The 18562-nt window shown below is 36.3% G+C and overlaps 1 long non-coding RNA gene across 1 annotated transcript in view; it reads left to right on the top strand.

Moving 5' to 3' along the window:
- The window catches only part of LOC121394248, a 38345-nt gene extending 20066 nt beyond the window's left edge, over positions 1–18279 (top strand). Inside the window, exons 4-5 of the long non-coding RNA XR_005961582.1 lie at positions 5621–5725; positions 17768–18279. This is a non-coding gene — a long non-coding RNA (uncharacterized LOC121394248). The remainder of the gene's footprint in view (positions 1–5620; positions 5726–17767) is intronic.
- Positions 18280–18562: the final 283 nt, after the last annotated feature.

Below are 18562 nucleotides of genomic sequence, written 5' to 3'. Positions count from 1 at the left end.
GCGAGGGGACATGATTGCACTTTACAAGTACATTTAGAACACTATAATCAAATTTTTCAAAATGATTTCCTTTTTCCCTGTAATAATAAAACAGTACCTTGTGCTTGATCAAAACTAAGATAAATGTAATCGTTGGACGCAAAGCCAGTCTGTTGGGTTTAATTGATATATAAATTATTAGACTTAGACACAAGTTAAGATCTAAATTATGAAAAGATCCCTTATCAGGGAAACCTCAGGTCCTTGACATTCTGGATAACTGGTCCCATACCTGTACTTTACTGGGTAGTAATGGGTGTCAAACATTTAAGCAAAAAATATAAAATGATTATTAATATGGTAAATTCTGTCTTCTGACTGGCTAGCTATCAGATTTAATCAAATGAGCATTATAAAGATGTGTTTTATATTATCTGAATGGCCTTTTTAGATTGATATACAGCAGTAAGGTAATAAATAACATCCACTAAACCACTTTCCACTAGTAACCTTTTTACAGAGATTGTAGTAGTTTATTTAAGTTATCAAGGCAAAGGGGAATGTTCTGTATCTTAAATCTGCATCATAGATTCCAAAAATAAAAAGAAATTGGATTTGGATAGCACTTACTCAATAGGCAGACATGATACATGGTAAGACGATGCACTGTCTGCCCTGAGATGGATTAAACTACTTTGTAGGAAAATTACTGTGAACCAGTCACTATCACCACTGTGGTTTAATCTTTAATAAAATTCTCTTCCATATGCAGCAGTGATTGTATAAAGCAAGGGGGGGATACAAGCAGAGTGCCATTTATCAAACACAAGCAAGCTCTGCAATCTTCCTTTCCACTTGATTTATCATTATTAATATAGTTAGTGTATATATTGTAGGGAGGATATTTAACTCTTCTATTTGGAACCTTAAGGGGCAGATTTATCAAGGGTCGAATTTCGAAGTGAAAAACTTCGAAATCCGACCATCGAATAGGTGTAGTACGATAGTCAAAGGTTTTTGCCGCTAAATTAATATAGTATGATGGTACGATGAAATTCTTGAATTTACGATTGTACGATTTTACAAAAAAAACCTTCAACTTCTCAAAACTTAGCCAACGGCTCAAATAGGTTATAGGAGGTTCCCCCATAGGCTAGACAGCAATTCGATTTTCTAATGATCGAATTTGTGAAGTATTTTCAATTCGAATCGAATTTTGGCCTATTCGATGGTCGAAGTAACCAAAAATGACTTTGAAATTCGACGTTTTTTGAATACGAAAATTCACTTTGACCCTTAGTAAATGGGCCCCTTACAATGTGTTGCAGTATTGTTACTGTTTTATTTTAGTTTGGTGAAATGGGTTTTATAGTTTATGTGTTGTGTCCTTATGTTACATATGTCACATGTCTAGTAGTCATGTCCGTAGTAGTAAAATCTGACCCGCACCCGTCCCTAACCTGCCCTCCCTCAGCTCCGCCCGTGCCTGCCCCACCAATGACATCACAAGGCGGGCACATCCCGACCCTAACCTGTCCTCCCTCAGCTCCACCCACGCCTGAATTCTGGGTTCTTTTTATAGACCCCCGCTCGCCCCACCAATGACATCACAAGGTGCGCGTGTCTATAAAACAGGAAGCCGGCAGTGCCAGGTGGTGGTGGTGGGGGGAGACCAGGAAAAAGAGCTCAACCCGCAAATGGGGGTGCGAGGTCAACCCGAACCAGCCCCACAGGTATCAGGCCGACACATCAATAATTTCTAGATTGCTAAAATTGCTAGCATAAATCCAATGATTTTTTCAGATTTGATGCCTGGAAATTTTGATTCTTTCAGATTATCACCAAAAAACACTAAGTGGATTTTTGTACAAAACCCAGATCATATCTTCTAATTGTAAATGGGACATCTGCCATTGACTTTTACATGACCTTAGCAGGTTTGAGATGGAGTATTTTTTATTCTGACTTTTAACACCATAGGGGTTTAATAAATTTCAAGTTTTTTCTACAAAAAAATTGTGGTTTTCCCCTTTAAAACTCTGATCAGAAAAAAATCAGTTTAGTAAATAACACCATAGAATATAAATGTCCCAACATAAGGTTGATAATAACTACATGGCAGAACAGAAATCAGTGCAACTAGCGTCATCATCATTTAAGGGGGTTATTTATTAAAGTACAATTTTACAAGTAGCACTACATTCCCCTTGCACAATAGACTTCTGCTTGCCTGTAAGCCAGCCACGAGGGGAGTTCCCTGGGACATCAGTTTGTGGGAATAGCACTGCCACATTCCTTACATTTTCAAATTTTCAATTAATTCATTTCTCAATTAATGTACAAGATTTTAGAGAGTAAATAAACTCTGACTTATCATACAGTGTTCATTATTTCTATTAGAAACTATTTAAACTAAGCAGAGTAGAGGTGATAAGTGCCATTGTGGTTTTATATTTATAACAATATTTTGAAAGAAAAGAATTGGAATGTATTTTTTTATTTAGTTCTATTTATTTTGCTCATGTTGAAAAAAGTTGTGTATATATTAGATTGTGGAGGTTCACTCCATAGAAAGGGCAATACCTTTGACAGACAGGGCAATACCTTTTACATAAAGTGGATAGCAATATAAGGGGCATATTTATTATGTGGTGTAAAAAAATGGCCAGATAATATACCACACATCACCAGGCTTCGCTATGTATAAAGTAACTTCCACTGGAAGCAATGTAAAATAACAGTGGCGTAAAATAAGAAAGAAACTTTAATGATGTTGTAGAATTTACATCCAGATTGTGTTGCCCCCTGAATTGGTACTTCCCAGAAGGGTGAGCCACTATTAAAGGAATCCCTGGGTATAAGATTCAGAAAAATATTATGTTTTTTAGGATCAAGACCTCCTATTGCAGGAGAAACAGATTTTTTTTTTATATTGGAGGATTGTTTTTTACATTGTATTTTAAAGCAGCTGCCACTATTTATGCTGGATTTTTCAAGTAAAAAAACAACAAAAATGTGATAAGTATCCACCTATTCAGGTGATGTGTGGTGTCCATTTTTTTTACACAGCATGAAAATATACACCCCTTAAATATGCCTATTTACTTATTTTCAAAACAGAGAAAAACCCCCCAAAAAAGACAGGGACAAAAAACAAGGGTATAAGTGGGTGGGTATAAGTTATAAATTAAAATCTATAGGGTTCATTAACTAACTGGCACATATTTAGTTGCTAATAGCAACCAATTAAGTATTTTTTTCTAAGGCTGATTCATTTAATTGCTTTTTTTAGGAGGTAAGCAGGAACATAGATTCTGGCATGGAAGTGGATGTGATGTACTTAGACTTTGCTAAAGCATTTGACACAGTGCCACATAGAAGGCCACTGATTACTATTTATTACATTCCACCAATATAACTGTATTAATAAATCAGTCCCTGTATATAGATTTTGATAAAGCAAAACATATATATCCTCAGCAATGTAACTAGAGGGGGACAGGCCCTGGCGCAGGACGTGCAGCCCCCCGCCCCCTCTGTACGCCTGGAAACCGCCCGGGATCACCTGAAGTCAGTGGCGCGCGAGCTGCCGGGGGCCCTGAGGGGGTGCGGGCCCTGGCCCAATCGCACCACGTGTTCCCCCCCAATCACGGTTTTAGACAGTATAATACTGCGTGACAGACTTGGCTCAACAGATCTCTTTGAAGGACCAGAGTGTCAGCGACTCTAAAGGGGTCATGTATGTTCAAAGCACAAGTCTCAATTTAAGCTTTTCCCTGCAGGGTGTTGCATCTAAAACCAATTTGGACTCTTCACACTTCTACATAGTTTTGCTTGGTCTGTTCAGTCCTGTCTTCCATTCTAACTGGAGTGCTGCTGTGACTCTTGATACATGGGCACCCTGGAGCTAAAGCCAGCTGCTAACCAGACAATAGCTACAGGGTTCCCTTCACTCCCTTTTTTAATAGTCGCAGCACAATTGCGTCTAAAGCATCGCATACAGTTGGCACTTGCTGGATTTGCCTGTTTCATCAAACGAATCACCCCGTTGCATCTGAAATATCGCTAGAATTATGGGTAAATTCTGAAATTATGAATATGACTGCATTTGCTCATAATTAATATATGATAAAACATGGGGCCAGGGAATGTGCATTTATCTCTCTCCTTTTTTGTATGCTTGAAGAAAATGTGGCCAGGTTAGAGGCACTTCTGTTATACATTGCTTATACTTTAATTAACCTTGAACAGCTCCCACCTTCTTTGGATTTATATATACATCTTACTTAAGCTACCATGGAAAGGTCTATAAACCATCTATATTATTGCTATTCATTCAGGATACTATTATATGAATATTTTTCCTATTATCATTTGGTAGATCTCATTAACTATTCCAACACACAAGCAATAGAACTGTCAGTGCTGCATATACAGATGATCCACAACCTGTTTGTACTCACTGTCAGTTTTTAAGGTGTTTAGAAAATACTATTGTCTGTTATTTATAGTCCAAACATTCTGACATTTTTGTTGAACTGTATAATTTTTTGTTGGATAATCCTATATACCCATTTTTTTCTATTTAACCTAAAATCAATAGAACCTTTGCAGAAAATACATTCTGTTTATTCTTTCAGGTTTAAACAAATCTTTATTCTCTCTTTTTTTAAGCCATAAAAGTTTTATTTCAGTCTCACACTTAAGGCCTCCACTGTAATTAGCTATTAGTTTAACTATTGACAATGAGCTCTGTATAAACAACCCTGTACATTCACACATATATGTTGCACTAGATAAGCAGAAGTCCCTTATATAGGAGGTTTATATTTGCACTAGTAATATATTTAGCTACCTTGAAAGACCAAAGAATGTAGAAACATGGAGTAGCTTCAATTTATCTTGCTTTTTCTTAATTAAAACAATAGGCAAAAGTATGACCAACCCAAGACATGTTAATTGAACTCGTGTTGAACAAGGTGTATCCTGCCCCTTTAAAATTAGGGCATTTGGGTATTTGTTTTTTTACATTTTTTCAGTGCATAAGCAATGTACATTCAAAACTATCATGTCTAAATTATATTTATATAATTCTATCATCCAGGATAGATAACGATTTTATTATTAAATTATATTCATGTTATTTAACCTACCCTCTTTTCTGATTATCTTTTTCCAGAATTTGTCTAACCTACTCATTTCTGTGAATATTTGAAATGATGGCATGGTCAGTCTGTATTCTATGTATTCTTGTGAAAAAGATGTGATAAACCAGGAATGTCCAATAACTGTATGAAAAAATGATAGAACTTTCAGTAATATCACATACCTGAAACCAGGTCAGAGAAACAGAAAATGAGGTCAGAAAAGAACCACCAATGACTCCAGTTTTCTTTTCTACTTAGATATCTATTAAAATTCATGTATTCATATTTCTGTGTAATATTTTATCATGCTCTTTAACGGTTATGGCTTGTATATGCAGTAATAGCAAAGAAATACTCTGTCTGAACCCAATTAAAATTAAATTCAGGTACATATAGTACAGTTCCCTCTTTATATGTAAAGAGATTATACGTAAATGTGTATCATAAGAATGCAAGGACTTTAAAATTTACTTTTTATTTTGTCTCCACTACAGCACTGATTAGATCAATATGAACCCCTGCGATTAAGAATGCCCCAGACTATCACTGGCCGTACTTTCAGAGATTTGCTTGTTTTAAAGCCAGGTCAGAAGGAAAAGGTAAATAAATTGAAGGATAAACACAGTAGCAGTTCCATGTATAAATATCCCCAGAATTCACAGCAGGATGGCACAGTGGCAATTCTATGTATAAATACCCCCAGAATTCACAGCAGGATGGTACAGTGGCAATTCCATGTATAAATACCCCCAGAATTCACAGCAGGATGGTACAGTGGCAATTCCATGTATATATACCCCCAGAATTCACAGTAGAATGGCACAGTGGCAATTTCATGTATAAATTCACCCGGAATTCATAATAGGATGGCACAGGGGTAATTCCATGTATAAATGCCCCCATAGCAAGATGGCAAAGGGGTAATTCATGTATAAATTCCCCCCAAGAACCCATAGCAGGATGGCACAGTGGCAATTCCATATACAAATACCCCCATAACTCATAGCAGGATGGCACAGTGACAATGCCTTGTATAAATACACCCAGAATTCATAGTAGGGTGGCACAGGGGCAATCCCATGTATAAATGCCCCCATAGCAGGATGGCAAAGGAGCAATTCATGTATAAATACCCCCAGAACCCATAGCAGGTTGGCAATTGGGCAATTTCATGTACAAATACTCCCCAGAACCCAGAGCAGGAGAAGTGACAAGTAGAGCACATTGGCAATGAACGGCCACTCACCTAGGAAGATCCAGAGAAGGGGCCTGGGAGAACTGGAATCCCTGTCTGAGTGGTACTGTGATGGTGGGTGTGGTGCCTGAGTAGCAGCTGGTGGTGGCGCTCCAATGCGACACTCTGTTTCTTTGCTGCGGTACTTCCTCTCCATCTGGGCAAGAGCACATGCGCCTAATTTATATGTGTACATGTGCTTCCACTCCGGGGGGGTTGCTGCAAGCAGATCACAACCCGGGAACTTTTCCCAGCAAAAAAAAAATTGTCAGTGAGCCCCCAAAATAAGAGAACCCTGGGCAGTTGCCTCTTTTGCCTGCTTATTGAAGCAACCCTTCCTGCTTGATCAAAATCTGGCCCGTCGGAGGGCCAGATACACTGCCTAATAAGATACTGATTTATTCTGGCAGTAGTTTATATCAGCCTGTGTATGGGGACCTTGAATTGAGGTTAACTGAATTGTATTACATATATAGATGCACTATCTATACTGTTTGCAAGCTTGAGGCACATACTGTACAATACTTTTGTATTGATTGTCTTTATTTTGGAGGGAACATACTTCTAATCCCATCCCATTATGACTACTTGAGGATATGCATTGACAGATTGGCAGTAGTGATTTCATGCCACTTCAGTTTTCAACCTTCTTGTTTTTGCCACCTCCTTGGTAGAATGGGTGATGGTGTTCTGGTTCCAAAATATTTTTTTTTGCAAGAACAGAAACACTGGGCAATGTCTTTTCTTGTTGGTGATGTATAATGCAGGATAATGAATTTATCTAAATGACTGTGCCCTGTAACTTTTTTGATCCACTACAATTTGAACCACTACAGTACTGCACAGTCAGTTCTTCAACCCAATATCTGGTTTAAAGGCCACAGTTTGCCATGAGAAAGAAAATAATGAATACATATGATTTTCTGCTGTTATTTTATAATTGCTCATTTTCATTGGCAGATACTTGGAGATTGTATTTTCTGCAGTGCCAGATCATACAGCTACATACATATTGGTTTTGGGTTCCAATGAAATAGAAATTGAAGTACTACCACAATTTTAAAAAAAATATCCACTAATTTATAACTTTTTAGTGGTCGTATCTTTTCAGCCATTTTTACCTTTTTGATTTGAATTTTATGATAAAGTTGTCAGATAATTTCAGGTCAGGGTACATTTAGTTTTAGTTACCTGATGTAACAAAAAAAACAAAGAGGTAAATAATGTAGTTTGCTGATGGAGCAAATACATTTTACTGCTTCTTTTCTCTTTCCTCTGGTCTACCTTCAGTTTGCAGCTTTCCTAGCCCCACAATGTATAAAAAAGAATAAGCATAATTAATTCCCTCCTCACATCTTCAGTCTGTGTCACTTTTGTATAAAATTTGGGGATTGCTGATGTATAGTGTTTACGCTAATCATTGAATGTTTGAAGACATGCTGATGGTTTTGCTTGTGCATTTATTTGAATTGCAAGTAGAATGTTTGCATATTATGTCACACACATTCAGTAGCAAAGCTTAGTATATTCATTTCTAATTATTTTGTTCTTCTACATGTCTAACATATTTAGAATTTAGAATTCTTCCTGTCAAAATTAGCTTTTGTTTGCATTTCAAAAACCCAAACTGAGACGCAATTATTATTATTATTGTCATTGATTTAAAGATACCGTAACTCAATAGATTTATGATACCAACTGTGCATAAACAAAGCAATTGTGGCTGCATGAGACTGAAAGTCATCAGCAAGGGACCAGGGACACAATGGAGTGAAGTTAGATCTTAGTGATAAATATGTTCGATGCCTAGTTTTTAAATAGCCAGAGTCAGTGTGAAGTTGCAAGTCTTATAGACTAATGTGAGATTTTAATAAATGTATCCCTTACATAAGCATAGGGCAAATGTTAATGTCCATTGTAAGTCTAATTAAACTTCCGTAATATCTTAAAAAGATGTAAACTTCCACAGCAGTTTTGGTCCACTGAAATGTTCCTGGATGTCAACTTGTACTCTAGTAACTTAAAGGGGTGGTTCACCTTCAAACAACTAGGGGACAAATTCACTAAAGTGTGAAGCGGCTAACGCTAGTGCAAATTCGCCAGCGTGACGTCATTTCGTTACTTCGCCGATTTACTAACGGGCGCTGGCGCAAATTCGCTAGCTAAGTGGACCTACTCTAGCGCTACTTTGCACCCTTACGCCAGGCGAAGCGCTATGGCGATGGGACGTAACTACGCTAATTCACTAACTTGCGCATTTTACTGAACATTACCTCTTGCGCCAGACTTGCCTTCGCCACCTCAGACCAGTGGAAGTGCAATAGCATAGATAGGGATTGCTTCAAAAAAAGTTGACATTTTTTCTAAGTCCCAAAAAACGCTGGCATCTTTTCCTTCTTTAAGGGTGATAGGCTGAAAAAGATCGAAATTTTTTTTGGGGGTATCCTTTTTTCCCCCTACATTTCCTAACATATGGCATCTAAATTATACAGTGGGCACATGTATAGGGCAAAATAACAACTCTATTTTATTTTATGTAGCTTTCCCAGGCTTGTGTAGTGTAATGTATTTGCTGCTATATATACGTCCATTCAACTTTAACTTGGCGCCGTATGCAAATTAGGCATCGCTAGCATAACTTTGCTTGACGAATTAACGCTAGCGCAAATTCGCTACCGTTTGCCTCCCTGAGCGCAACTTCAGATTTTAGTGAATTTGCGTAGCGCTGGCGAAGGGCGGCGAAGCTGTCGCAACTTCGGATCTTAGTGAATTTGCCCCTAGTTGTTTTCAGATAGATCACCAGAAATAATTACTTTTTCCAATGACTTTCTATTTTCTATGTGTCACCGTTTTTCTAATATTGAAGTGTCATTTGTCATTTTTCATCTTCTGAAGCAGCTCTGGGGGGGGGGGTCAGTGATCCTGTAAACTATTCTAAATTGATACATTTAGTTGATACATTTCTTATCTTTGTCCCTGCTGAGCAGAATCTCTGGGTTTTATTACAGGCAGCTGTTAGAATTGATACAATTGTTGCTAATATTCCAGAAATGCTGTTGAGAAATGTATCAACTAAATGTTGCAAAATTGTAACAGTTCAGAGTCTGCGCCTGAATTACTGAGCTGCCAGACTGAAACACCTGAGACAGGAACATTCAACTTTAAACTTAGATTTTGCAAAAACAGTAAAAAATAAATAATGGAAAGTTATTGGAAAAAGTCTTTATTTCTGGGGAACAATCTAAAAACAACTGAATTGAAAAAAGTGTTTGGAAGGTGAACAACCCCTTTAAAGCACAGATTCTTAAAGCATTTATACAACTCAATAAAACAGTTTTCGAGCTTTGAGCTCAATTCAATTTAATGTGCTAAATGTGCGATAAAGAAAATATTATATATAATTCAATTCATTGAGATATGGAATTTAGTGATGTTACTGCGATATTGCGATTTCCATTTTTGACTCCTGTTTTGTGCATAAACAGTTATCAAGCTTTTTATCGCAAATCACACCGCAACTTAGATTGCAAAATTCTACCTCCATTTACAATTGCATAGATACAACACATGTCAAGCTCATAACTTTTTAATTTTTTCATGCGGAAAATAACTTCTTGTTACCCTCTAAAGCTCAACCTCCTAATGCATTCTATCATTATCCTCTATTAGCTCATCACAACCAGTCAAAGGTTATTACTTAAACACCACACCCAGACATAGCAATGCTATAAAGAGGAGTTGCTGTTCTGGGAAATTTGTGGGACTACCTTTGCCCTCCATGCAGCAGGTGCTTGTGTGCTTCAAGTCCGCTATTCCAGGTACATTGGACATTGCAAACCATACACCCATGTGAATTCTAACAACCCAGAAGATGTTTACTTCACTGTTTGCAAAAACAACCCCAACTTCACTCTTTTCTTTTTTCACACTTTTACATTTTTCCACTTGCGCACTGCACAACTATATCCTCTATCTCATCTTATAGTGTACCCCATGACAAGGGGGGTCCTCAGTTTGACCCTTCGACCTTCAGAGGGTAAAGTCACCAAACCACCTTGCTGTGTCGCTTCCCTAGAAGCCCCTTCAATCTGTAGTGGCCTACCTCCAACCACGTTGTCCAGCTCAGAGGTCCCAGCATAGTGGGGTCAACCAACCTCTTTCCCATGATGCTTCCTTAGCAACCCATCCCAGCTATAGAGACCTCCCTCCAGCCACAAGAACCCAGTTTAGAGGGCTCAGCATAGAAGATAATATAACCCAAACAATTTTCTAAATTCTAGATACTATCGTCACTGTAGTGACAACTAATCATAAAGAATAAGTGAAACACCTGTCATGACTGGGATGGGGGCTATTCATTTCTCGCTTGTATGTACCCTCATTTGCTCCCCCCCCCCATATAACCTGAGCTTTTCTGGTACACCAAGACCTAAAACCTATCTATTAATTCCATCAGAGTGGTAGTAACCCTAAGTGCAAAAATTACTTCTGGTAGTTAGATATGTGTTGTAACAAATTTCCAACTATGAATTAACCTTACCTTAGATGTGGCCTCTTAATGTGTTAGCTGCTGTACTATGTTACCAGCTTATTCCAACCAGGGTAGCATAACATATGCAAGACCCTAGTACCATGCTACAAGCTGCTTGTGTTCTCCAGCAAGGTGGGTACACCAGATTGTATGCTTTGACTCAGGTATCTCAATGTAACAAAACACCTCCCAGAGACCAGCGCTCTTAGAAAGGAAACATCCAACCATGGGCCACTGTAACATAAATGTGATCCATGTAACACTTACACGATCCAATGTAGCAGCCACCATCCCTTGTGTTCTCCAGCATGGTGGGTACGCCAAAATGCATGCTATGACCCAGGTATCTCAATGTAACATAACACCTCCCAGAGACCAATGCTCTTAGAGAGGAAACATCCAACCAGGCACAAAAGGCAAATAAAGGCCCAGTGAGCCTGCCCTATATGATATGATTTGTGAGGGGTGTTGCTAAATTACACTCATTCACTGAAATGGCAAGACTCCATTTGCCCCAGTCATATAAACTGTGCACTGTGAGACCTACAGTGTGTTGGTGCTGTATGATATACACTATATATATATATATATACTAATCTTTTACTCTCTTTTATTAATTAAATACCTCTGCAGAGTGCTTTCTTGTACCGTAATATTAATCTATGGTTTCACCCGGCAGATGTGGTTGGAGTATCAACTCTATAAATTAATAATTCTACAAAAATTAATTAGGTCATAAAGTACATTCTGTCAATCTATTTTGTTCTGATATTTTTTTAATAATGGCAGATCATTTCTATGAAAATATTTGATACAGTACTTATTCTGAAATCTTATAAACAATAATGAAGTTTTATTGCTGGGTTGATTATGACCAAATTTATACAGATGGAAAACATGACATAATTCAAGCAACAATATAAAAAATGTTTCTTTAGCATTTTAAAAAGCATACTAAATGCTTTCAGCAGAAATAGATTTATTGATGAGCATATAAAATATTACTAATGGGAGAAGGCACAGTGCTTTAGACAGCAGTGAAAAGCTTTTAAAAACATGAGCAATCATACTGTTTTTCCCCCATAACTTAGTTTTATAGTTCCCTCATAACTCATGTGTTTCTTAAGAAAACTACATTTATACTATGTTTTCTGTGAGGACTTTTTTGAAGCCCTCACAGACAAGGGGAGCGCAAACAAACTCTTCACATATCTCTCTATAATAGGTTTACACTCATTAGCCGCACTTTTAGTATAGCCAGACTATGTGTTTCCCTGGAAGCTCCGTCCCTGGCCTCTTCTTATAAATCACAGTTTTGTCGAAGTATGGGAATCACACGCTGTAGGCAGAATAACTGCATTTAGGATTTATTAAATTTCCACACAACATGTTTCGGGCACCAAGGCCCTTTATCAAGTGATAAAGGGCCTTGGTGCCCGAAACATGTTGTGTGGAAATTTAATAAATCCTAAATGCAGTTATTCTGCCTACAGCTTGTGAATACCCATACTTCGACAAAACTCTTCACATAGTACCCAGGTTGGCATCAACTCTATATTTTCTTATTTTTATACTATTACTATAATCCTGTTTCTTTATTTTTATTTGCTAATAAAGTCATTCCACCCTTCTTAAAATAATCTGACAAAACAACCTCTTTAGAAAGAGCATTACACAGCTTCACTATAATAATATAAAGAAAATCTACGGTATCCGATATTTTATTCATAAAAATAAGGCAGTAGGGATGGGCAAATTTTTTCGCCTTGTTTCGCCGAAAAAATGACACCCATAGACTTGTATGGCGACGTGCGTCAAAAAAATTTCGCCACGCGACAAAATTATTTTGATGCCCATAGTCTTTAATGGACGTCGACGACATTTTGAAATTTTTGACAAAACAGGTCAAATTCGCCCATCCCTATAAGGCAGTATTGGCCTGTGTGCATATGCAGGTATTTGAGTATATGTGAAAAGATGCTGTACTGTATGGCATGTGTTTTCTGAAATGCTAAGGACTTGGGTATTTCTGTAGTTTAGATCAATATACCCCACATCTACTATAAATCAACCCAAAAAAATAATGATTACCTAATAAAAGAAAACATAATTCTAAGCAATTCTAAGCAATGTTTCCCTTTCTATTTTGTGCCCTGATGGCTCAGACTTTTGAAACAATATAAGACATACCAACTGATTAACAATTGAATTTCTATTTTTTTTTGGTTTTTCTATATTTCAGCCAAGCTCTAAAAATGTGATAATTATTAAGTGTAAAACCCATGAAAACCTCTAATACAAAAATTTGCCAAGTAAAAGTTGAGTTGAGTTGAGTCCTATAGAAGTCAATGGAAGCTATCTTGTTGGACCGTTTTTAATCAATTTGGACTTTTAGAGATTTTTTTTTTCTTAGACATAGTTCAAAAATGCAAATTTTTTGAGATTTTAGAGGTATGCATATTGAACATTTTTTTTAATTCATACTTTTTAAATTTGGATCTTTCAATACATTTCATGACAATCGTGGTTTTAGAGAAAGTGAGTTTAGTTTTGGGTTCTAAAACCACTAAAATTAGACCTTAGGCCTCTAAATGGTGAATGTAATTAACATTTTAACATTAAAATGGCATTTTTGCAAATGTTTAGCACTGCTCGCAATGTAAAATAGTTCACTTGCAAATATGACATTGCTCAGTATCGTTTATTATTGTATTTAAGTTACATTCTATATGGATGCCTGGATTCCAATAAAGCCTGATGTATGCAGCGGAATTTGTAAGCCATAACGCATGAATATTTTATAGTAATTTGATCATCCATTTCATTGGGACATATACAAAATTTGTACAGCAACAATAGACTTTCTAGACTAAATCTAGAAATCTAAATCTACTGAGCATATTGTATCTAATGCCTTAAAAACTATCAGTTCCTTCATTTAATTCAATTAATTTAAATTTAAATCAATTAATTAATTAAAAATTAAAATTACTTATCGCTTAAGAATGCTTTGAGAAAATGGTGGCATTGTAGTTTATGAGTTTCAGAAGCATTTATGGGCACAATATATTCAATTTTTATAGTCAATAGTAGTGATGGGCGAATTTGCGGCGAATTTGCGCGATTCGCCACCAGGGAATAAATTCGTGAAACGGCCGCAAAAATTCGCGTCAAAAAACGGTGCCGGCGTCAAAAAAGAGACGCCGGCGCCGTTTCATTTTTCGGCGAAGCGAAACGGCGCAAATTCGCCCATCACTAGTCAACAGAATTTATAGCACAAAAAGTTGTTTACATTATTACATTATGGTAAGGACCATGGGTCCCTGGACTTGTACTTCATAATAAATTATATGCTCTTGCCATATGTATATATATATATATATATATATTGATTTGTTTTTTTTATATGAACACATTTTTTAAAATTACTATTATGAACCTGCAATAAATTTATAAAAGGCTTACATCTTATGGTCCTTCAAATAATAGACCATCCCAATGCTCTGCCTTTTCCCTCTATGAGAAGCTTTCTGTTCCTCAACTGAGTGAGGAATGAGAGAATCAAAGTAGAGAATCTTGTCCTAATGAATCAGCTTCTTTCCCAGGGCAGGTGAGTGTGAATCTGTTGTGTTTATCTTAGAGTGTAAATGCCAGTGTATGTGTGTGCCAATGCTAATGTATGTGTATGTCTGTGTGTGTCTTTGTGTGAATCTAGGTCTATGTGTAAAATCAACTTTTAGTTTTAATGTGTGTTTGTAAGGGCAGCTGTGTTAAAAAAAGGTCTGACAAACTCTGTGGGGGTTATTTACTAAAATCCAAATTTTTCGGATTAATTAAAAAAAATCTGACCAAACTAGAATCCACAATTTACCCTTATTATAATAAAAAAAACACAAAAAAAATCGGAAAGACAGAAACCGCAACTTTTTTGGATTGTTCTACCAAAACCAAAACTTTTTAGGATTGTGGCGCGAAACATCAGAATTTTTCAGATTTGACACCAGAAAAGTCGTTTTTTTTTGTTTTTTTTTTTGTGAAATCGGCAGAAAAGCCAGAAATGTTAGGATTATCATACAAAACAGGTTGGCAGTGGGTTTTGCCTACAACCATTCTCCCACTGCATTTGCCACAAAGCACATTAACCCCTACAGTTCCCTGCCCTTCTGATCTATTCAATGTACTCTTATGGGGTTATTTACTAAAACTCGAACTCGAAACTTATTTTATTAAAACAAATTCGACCAAACTCCCATCCACACTTTTACCTTATATATCAATAAAATAACTGGGTGTGGGAAAAGACTCAATAAAATTGTGAAACTAGAATTGTGCAAATTATTCGAATTTGACTTCCGAAAATTCAGAATGGATGGCATATTTGTGGATTCTGGCTTTTAGCCTTGTTGTTACTCTACTTTATGTACAGTAGAACCCCAATTTTACATTTTTCAAGGGACTAGAAAAAATGGTGTAAAATCAGGGAAATGTATTGTGCATTATATATTGGTGGGACCACAAAAAGAATAGCCAAAATGCCTTGAAGTCTAAAGCCGTCAATTTTTTTTTTGATGCACAACAAATTGCGCAATAAATTTTTGACGCGCAACCATTTTTTTTAACCCATTAGAGTCTATGGGCATCAATTTCTTGGAGAAACTTGGCGAAAAATTTTACTTACCGCTAGTAATGTGTTTTCTTCCTTGCCCCCTCCAGGAAAATTTTCTACAGACGCCCATGGTAAGGACTTGATATTATTATAATTATATTATAAAAAAAAGGATATTTGTAATCTTGCTGAGTCTTACACTTACTGGAACTCCAACATATCACTTTCCTCTGCTGAACCTGCAGACATTTACCTTCCACAAAGGGGATAATTTAAAACCCTTCCCAGCTACTTCCGCCCTAGAGAGACCTACAGAACATTACTTTGTCATGGATTGCAGGCGTCCCTGACACTTAAGTAGTGCTAAGGCAAAAGGAGAGCTGCTAGAGTTTCTAACAAAAAGAAAAAAATATATATCTATATAACCATATCTGGCAAAAGTCATTTACAGCCCTATGCATGAGCTTTAGAAGTATGCAGCAATTTATTTGAAGCCAAGGCAGTGTGAAATTTCAATAGAGTTATGCAGTGCTTTTACTAGCAGAGCTGAAACGAAGCAGGGATTTTTACTAGAATATCCTGTCTCTTTAGAGAAGAAATATGTTGAATTAGTCTCACATGCCTCCAGCCATTTAGCACTCGACCTAACAATCTTCTCTCGCTTTATATGTATGTACACAAAATTCTGCCTGCTTTATGACTGAAATAAAGCTTCTCTTTCACTAAGTTAGTTTTGAAGATATCAGTAAAAATAATAAATATTGGAACGTACAGCTAAAAAAACTTGTATAAGAGTTTGACATCTTATTTTCCAGGGTGCTAAAATACGTTTACATTTACATTCCACGGGCTTCATTAAGTACTCAAATAGTCTTTTTAATGGGTCAGATATAATACTGAATTGTCCCATTTACAAGTTTTATACTGATAAATGCTAAGGCGGTTATTTATTAAAGTCTGAATGCCGAACACTCAAATAATTTGAGTATTTTTTAGTATAAAATTAGAATTTTTAGTCGAAAAAAACTCAGATTTTTTAAGATTTAGTATACCCCTTAGATGGAAAAAGTCCAAACCCAAAAACCGTCATCTCAGACCTACCGAGCTTGTACATAAGTCAATGGGAGAGGTCCCTATCCTATTTGGAAGTTTCTGTGGTCTACGCTGCGACTATTTCTGACTTTTTGGGCAAAAAATTTAAAAAATTTGGGCTTTATCGTGATTTGGATTTTCGCTCATGTTTTTCACGTTTGTCCCTGATCCAATTTAATCGTGCTTTTTAACAATAAATAATCTCCAACCGTGGATACGAGTTTGGTTAGATTTTTTTGTAATTAAAATAATCAGGGAAATTTGGATTTAGATAAATACGCCCCCATGTCCTATTTTTATCAATATATGCAGTAGATGTCAAATATATTTGGATTTGATTTCATTTGTTGCTATTTATTTTTGATATATTAACAATATAACGTTGATGCTAAATGGACAACTGAATAAAGGTGTAATCATTTTCTGTAATTTCATTTTAACGGTGACAAATGAAAGGGTACATTTACACTGACATTGTACTTTAAATTTGTCTTTAATTGCCTCTGTTAGTTTTGGCACACAAATGTGATCTATAAAATCAGATATATGGTACGTTTATCTTTAACGTCTTGTAAACCTTCCTGCCACTAATATGTCCCAGGGTAACCTTACTGAGTTGATCTTTGAGAAGCAAAGTGTGGCTGGGTCATGCATGTAGTGATGTACTGTACAGGTTTTTATGACCTCATAGAGACCCAGAAACAATTCATTTGCACTACAACTCCAGTGACTTTAATTTTGCTGGCAGAATTCGAATTGCCTTTATGCATTTGGGTTGTTTTTCAAGCTGAATTAGTATTACAATAGAGATACTAGTTTGTAATATTATTGTCAATCAGCAAGTATTGTACTGAATAAATTATATGTATACACATTTATGAAATAAAGATATTGTTTACTTTATATGCTTATAATTATCATATTGATTAATGTGGACTATTACAAATGGAAATCTCCTTAATACCTTCTGTTGTTGTTACTCAGCTTGTGTTCTGAGTGGACAGAAGTGGGATTGATCCAACTCTTCCCTAAATTACAACCTATAGAGTTATGGCAAAAACTCTTAAGCAAATGCACCCGCTATTGCCTGACACGTTTCTTAGATAAATTCCGTTGTTGACACTATTTGAAACAAAACTGCACAATTAATTGACAATGTTATTCTTTTTTTTTAACAGCATGTACCTAGGCCTTTAATACCAACATAAGAAATAGAACATTATTTCTTGGATATTTCAAAGAAAACCTCAAAGATGATATCTTTTGCACATTCTCTGTCTCTGCTGGGCAGCATTCAGATTTGTCTACAACTCCAAACGACATGAAAGTGTAGTTTGAAGAAGATGCCGGTTATAGTAGTTTGGCCATAGCATAATAGGTTGCATATTACATGGACAATGTTTTAGGTTATATTATTCAGAATATAAAATGTATTGTCAGTTTTTGAGCACAAGCTCAGTTTAATTGTGAACAGCTGTGTCTTATAACATTTAATCTCTCTTTCTCCATATGCTTTTCTGATTTTAGTGAGTCTTTAAAGGGATTTTGTCATACTTTTTATGGTGTAGTTTTTATTTCTAAATTACAATGTTTATACTGCAAATCACTCATTGTACCATATTAAATGTAATTCCTGAACCAACAAATTAATTATAAGAGTCAGCACTTCATGATGGAGCTGTTTTCAGGCAGGCTATTGTTACTCCTAGACAATGTAATTGAAGGAGTCACAGTTGGACTTGGATTTTTACTATTGAGTGCTGTTCTTAAATCTACCAGGGTGTTGTTATCTTGTGTCAGGGAGCTGTTATTGGGTTACCTTCCCATTGTTCTGTTGTATGGCTTCTGGAGGGGACACGGTAGGGGTTAATCGATGTCTAGCTCCATGTAAGATTTCAAAATAAAATATAAAAAAATCTGTATTTACAGGGACATTGTGTTGATGGGAACAGATAAAAATGCAATTAGAAGGT

This window comes from Xenopus laevis, chromosome 5S (assembly GCF_017654675.1).
Source record: "Xenopus laevis strain J_2021 chromosome 5S, Xenopus_laevis_v10.1, whole genome shotgun sequence".
Taxonomy (NCBI): Eukaryota; Metazoa; Chordata; class Amphibia; order Anura; family Pipidae; genus Xenopus; species Xenopus laevis.
Note: the sequence above shows the minus strand (reverse complement) of the source record. Positions and strands in the feature narration are given on the sequence as shown.